Source organism: Gavia stellata, chromosome 13, assembly GCF_030936135.1.
Source record: "Gavia stellata isolate bGavSte3 chromosome 13, bGavSte3.hap2, whole genome shotgun sequence".
Classification (NCBI taxonomy): domain Eukaryota; kingdom Metazoa; phylum Chordata; class Aves; order Gaviiformes; family Gaviidae; genus Gavia; species Gavia stellata.
This window is the reverse complement of record NC_082606.1, coordinates 23,346,534-23,352,658: the sequence shown is the minus strand read 5'-3', so window position 1 is coordinate 23,352,658 and position 6,125 is coordinate 23,346,534.

The window sequence follows — 6,125 nt, the reverse complement described above, 5'->3', positions numbered from 1 at the left end:
TTGGGTGAAACCAAGGGAGAGGTTTTGGCTTTAATGCAAATAATGGTATGCCATTTTTTCTTTCAGAATGAGGGGTTTTTTTCTGTGTTACCAGCATGATTATTGCAGTTAAGCATGTTCATTTCTCCTGTTTAATCCTATCCCTATTTGTCCAGGCCCAGAAGAAAGAACTCTTGATTTCCTTCGTCTGAGTGCGGCGCGGTGGTTCGGTGTGTGAGTTCTGGGTTAGCATATCTAGGAGCTTTGGTCATCTGAGATGAGGGCTGTCTGCTGTGACTTACTGCCAGTCCAGAGCTAAGTCTCCGCGCTTTCCTCTCTTGTGAATGAGTTGTGTATTAAAGGTGAATGGCATAGCAAGTAGCGTATTCTGTGTATACTTAAAATTAAGTTTCTGTGCCACGCAAGAGCATGAGAAGCTGTGGAGGGTCATGTATTGCTCCTTCGTAACAGGATGCCTTTTTTGTAGGTGGGAAACTACGCTATCGTGAAGCGTTTGTGTGGGGTGGGGTTTTTTTGTTTGGGGTTGTGGGGGGTTTTTTTGTTTGTTTGTTTGTTTTTAAAGAGGAAATCCAACTGGGCAAACTGCTCCCTCCCCAGCCAGGATCTGCTGCAGCGAAACCGAAACCACGAACTGGCAGGACAGCGTCAGGCTCCTATGAAGCAAATAGCAGCCGCCAGCCCTGGGTAACGCAGGGGCAGGGCCAGCAGCTCTAGAGCTACAACCCAAACAGAGCCCTCGTGTCACTCTAAACCAGCTTACTGTAAGACTTCAGTTTGGCTTTACACTGGGAAACTCGGTTTTCCAAAGACAGGCTTTTTACTCAAGCTGTTAGAAGGAATTGGCAGCACCTGGACCTGACCTTTCCTGCACGACAAGCCTCTGTAGGTCCCAGAGACATCGCAAAGGAGGACGCCCAGATGAAGGTCCCCTTTGCCTGCAGCAGATGCAGCAATACCAGGCTCACGCGGCGATACTGAAGTGACATTTGGTTTAACCTTCGTCACCCGTGGGCTCTAGCGAGCCACCGCTGGCTTTCAAAGCAGTTTTTCCTCTTACCCTGGAAGCACTCAGAAACCCTTCAGCTCTTCACCCTGTGTAAGCAGTGAATGGCCCAGGTGTCATTTAAGTGACTCTTCTCTTTGTACTGTTAATTGTTTCAAAGCTTACTTTGGAATTAATTAGGTTTCTCAAAGAAAATTGCAGCAGTAAGTCCCTTGCTGTAGCCATGCCTAGTCTTTACTGCTTTCCTTGTGAAGCAGAGTCCTGTTCGCTGTTCAGCTCTGCTGAAGCACTGATCCTGGGAGATGAGAGGGAAGGCAGGTATCTGATCAACAGCAAGGTTTTGACTGTGTGTGCTGGGAGGGGGGAAACTAAGTGAATTCTGACTGCCTACTGCCACTGAAAACAAAAATGAAAACAAAAACAAAAATGTGGATAATTTCATAGTTACTTCGCATTTCATAGTATATAAGTACAGTCTTGTCATGCTGAGAACCAAGGGCTTGTTTTCCCAAGTGCTCTGTGTGTACGTAAGTGCTGGCTAAAGATACTTAGCAACTTGCAACGGTACTTAGCAACTTAGCAACTCTTGGAAAAAACCCAAACCCCGGTATTTTATAACAGTTCAGCAGGAAAACCCAGGTAGAAATACTGTCGGAAGTGAACAATGGGAGAGTTCAGCTCGTTCACATGCCAGGTTTTTGTGTCACTTTGCTCTTTCTGCACACCGTAATTGGAAGGGCCGTGGTCATGCAGCAGTCTAGGGCTGATAGCTCTGCCTGGCAGGGACTGTGGGGACGGAGCCTGGTATTCTGCAGGTGCCCAAACCATTCTCTTTTGTGCATTCATCCTTATGTGTAGCATGAAACATGCTTTTACCTGGAGCTTGTTGGGTGCTGGGGGAAAACATCTTCTTCATGGAAAAGCAGAGCCTTCCCTTGGCTCCTATTTCAGAGAAATGCTGAGAGTTTCTTCCTGGCATGCTTTATTTTGCCTTGCTGTCCTGAGCCTGTTCTAAAGCTCAAACCACCTAAAATGTCCTGCTCGGGCTTTCCACCCCTCTTTGCAAACAAAACTGCACTCCAGTGTTGCTCAGGGTCGTGCAGTGCCTGTCAGTGGGCGTGTGCAAGTCAGCAACAAGATGCTTTTGGTCAAACTAGTTACGTGCCAAGCTGAACGTATGGGGACTGCAAATCCATATAGTCTTAATAACATAATGGCCTGGGTGTTTGCATTTCTGGCACCCTCTAGGACGGCTTCTCCTTGGTTGATTTGATAATGCTTTCTTGTACCTGTGTTATTTGTGGTGTTTAAAGCAAGGGCACAGGACTCTGGTGAAGGTCAGGAAGGCTTTCCAAGCCCAAATAATTGTCAACTTTATCTAATTAAACAGGAGGCAGTGGCTGCAGGCTGTAGCTGCAGGTCCCCCACCACTAGTTTAAATGTTATTTCCTTAAAACTTGGGAATTTGTGATAGTCGGGGAAAGCTATTCCTTCCCCCTGTTGTCCAAGGTGAGGCCAGTGACTTGCTTGATGACATACATGTTCCAGAGTGCTTTGAGTTGATGTTTGGATATATGGAGGGGCAAACCCGCTGCTCTGCAGCCAAATGCAACAAGTGACCATCCTTGCCAAAAGTGGATTCCTGAAATGGGGATAGTCTAGCGTCTCATCCTGCCCTGCGGTGCTTTGGTTAGTATTAAACCACTGCCCTAGTTCTCTGCAGGACAATCCCTGCTTCGACCAAGACTCTCTTACAGTTGTCTTTAAAGGTTCTTATGTTTCAGTAAGAGTGAATCATCCCATGCTGAAATTTAGACATCTCTGGCAACTACAGACTTCAGCCCCAGCAGTGAGATGGCTGAGGATTTCAATCCCCATTATTAAGGGAAGAAATGTACTGCGGAGTACTTTAAAAAAAAAAAAAAGAAAAAAAAAGAAGAGACGTGCAGCTGCTGCCTGCGTCCTGCCAGCCCCTCCGGACCACGACCGACAGCTTGGCTCTAGCAGAAAGAAGTGGGCAGCCTGGGAATGGGATGAAGGTGCTGCACTCGCTGAAGGCTGACGGCAGGTAGGTCTGAGAGAAGGACCATGATGCTTTCCCAGCTCGCCATTCTCTTCTGCTCTTGCACATAATTCCTCCCACTCCCAAAACGGAGCTGGGAAAGCTCTCCTCCTCTCTCCCGCTCTGCTGCGCGCTGACAAACGCTTCCTTCGCGGCGGCGGGTGAAGCAATCGCCCGGCGCAACCCACGGCTTGGCTTGCAACAGCCCTCGCCCTTCTTCCAGGCGAGGCTCTGGCAGCAGCAGCGCCCTGATTTACAGCTGCAGGAATCGCCACGGAGGATTTAAATACTCGGCTGCTATTTTGCTTCCTGCCTTGGGGAAGGGGATGGTGAGGGAGGGAATTAATGCTGTCGGGGGGGTAAGCATAGGCTGGGATGCTGGCTGGAGTCGGAGTAGGTATGTCTGTGGTTCAGGAGCTGCTGTTCTCACTCCCCTTTTAACTGGAAAACTTGACCAGTGTTTTTCTGGCTGAGCATCTCCCATGAGCGCTTCCTGGTGCTTCTCTGAGCGTATTTTGACTCCTGTTCCATTTAGCTCGGCAGTTCTTGCTCTCCCCCCACAAATGCTTGGTCCGGATAACATCACCGTGGGACTTTTCCGCTGTCAGCTGGTTGTTGTCACTGCTGGTTTTGCTCCTCCTGCCCGGAGCCAATAAAAACCCGGTGAAGAACGTTTTGGCGAGGCTTTAACACTTTCTGTTTGGAGGTTTTATTTTTCCATTGCACTTGGACACTTGGCACTTGCCAGACGTGTGGGGAGAAGGGACGCGGCAGCAGAGGTAGCACCAGGCGAGTGTTTTCACCCCAGACATCCTCCCGTGACACACCACCATCGGTCCTTGCTGCAGACTTTACAGCTTTGCTGCAATTGCTAATTTTACTGTGATTTTCCAGCGGTGTTCAGGAGCTGGCTGCTGCTGGGCGGTAGGGCAGGCGACGGGGTGTTTCCCTGCTGAGCCCTCGTGGATGCTGCGGCACATCTGGAGTGGCCACATCTGGCTGAAGCGGGTATGTCCAAGCACAGGGGCGGGTTGATGTGGCACGTGTCCGGCGCTGCACAAATCCTGGTGGAGTTTCAGCTCCGTTTCAGCACCAAATTCCCCTTTTGGTGTTTGAAAACCTCCTCGCGGGAGGGGATGGGAAAGTCAGATTTTGGGGATCTCTGGGTCAAAAGGCAGCAGTGCATCATTTCTAAAAATGCCCTAAATTTGTAAAAATTTCTGATAATTCCTTGCTGGGAGAGGGTTCAGCTCCCAGGGGAGAGTGCGTAGCTGGAGCTGCCGAATCAAGAGGGGCCAAGTTCTGCTAGTGCAAAGCACCCCTCGATTTTAAGGATGTCAGAAAAAGGAGGGACCAGCATCATCCTCAGTAGATTGATGGGAAACTCCCATTTAATTAAAATAAAAACCCGTAGTGGCTTCTCCTCTGCATTTGCTCAATTTCAGATTTCAAAACCCAGATCTTGTATCTTCATCTATGAATTCAGGGGGTTTCTAATCACCAGAAATCTTTTCAAGTAGGCACTCCCAAAATGTTGGAAAACAGAGAATTAACAATAATCCTGCAGCGAGGAAGCGTACGAGGAGGCCAAGCCTCAAACAAAGCGAAACCTCCAGGAAGCAGAAAGTAGGTCAGGTTGATAAGGCTGAGCACAGTGGGACAGCATTAACATGGAGGGGAAAAACAAAGTGGGAAAGGAATCACCCCATGGCCGCGTTTGAAGAAGGAAGGGGCTGTCTGCTGCGGACAGCTGGGATCTTTAAGCCTTTTTCCTTAAAACCCGTTATCCCTAAAGAGGTCAGCTGTGCTGGAGAGGGAATTGCAATTAGCAACAGTACAGGAAGGGTGAGACAGCCTGGGTTTGGAAGGGGACAGCTCGGGGAATGCTGCGGGTAGATACATTAGATGTTCGTGAATTACTAAGGCTGGATAAAGATCCTGGAGGGGTCCCGGAGAGCCAAGGGATCATCTCTGCTAACACTGCAGGACCAGGGAGGCTTTAAAGACACGGTAATGCTTGTCTGCGAGAAGGGTGGGGGGAAAGAAGCTGGGAGGTTACAGGCTCGGTCTTATTTAGACCCTGGAAAATCCTGCAAACTACCCAGAAGCATCTGAAAGAACCCCACAACGGCACCGCGGGCTCATTAAGACCACAGGGCAGGGACGTGGGGCCGTGCAGGAGCGGGTCCCACGGGTCCCAAGTGGCCCAAAACCCTCGGGATGAGGCAGCGGGTCCTTGCAGCGATGCAGGATTGCACCCGGCGGCACGGGGCCCCGGCTCCATGGTCGAGTCGTAAGGTTGCAACAGCGCAGGGAATTTGGTGCTAAAATTGTCTCGAGTGCCCCCAAAAAATGGGCCTTTCCGCTTGAAATAGCGCCCAGATGGTGCGGGAGGGAATGTCGGGAAGAGCTCGAGCTATTACTGAGAGAGGGGAGTTTGGGAGGAAAGGTGCAAGAAGAGGAGCAGCGAGAACGCGGTGAAGGGTTTGCCCCGGCGCGGGCTGGAGAGCTTTGGTGAATCCCCGACGTTTCGGCAGCCCGGTGAGCGCCCTTTGCAAAGGTACACTGCGCCCTGAAGCCCACCCAGAGCCGCCCCACGGGGCCGCATCCTGCATCGGTCGCCTCCGAGATGCCCCCCTCACCTGCAACGGAGGTGGCAACCGCCGCTAGATTGGTGCTGATGTTTGCAGATATGCCAATTGGCTCCTTAATCGTCACCGCCCGCAGCTGTTACTGGGCTCATTTCGCCTCAGTTTCAAGGGGCTTTGGAGAAATGTTGGCTCTTCCCTTACAAGTGATAATTCACTGCAATAAGGCCCAACACCCCCCCTTTGAATAGGGCCGTAAGACATAAATAACCTCAAACAGGTCCAAGCCACCCCTGCTCTGCACGAAGCAGCCGAGACGTGCTTAAATTGTGGTTTCTCCTTCCAAATACGAGACAGGATAAAACCCAGGAAACTCCAGTCCTGACATCAAACGATAACACACTCCTCAACACGAGAAAATGAAGGAAATGAAGCTTAGAGCTCTATTTCCAGCTCAGCATCTCTCCTGCTC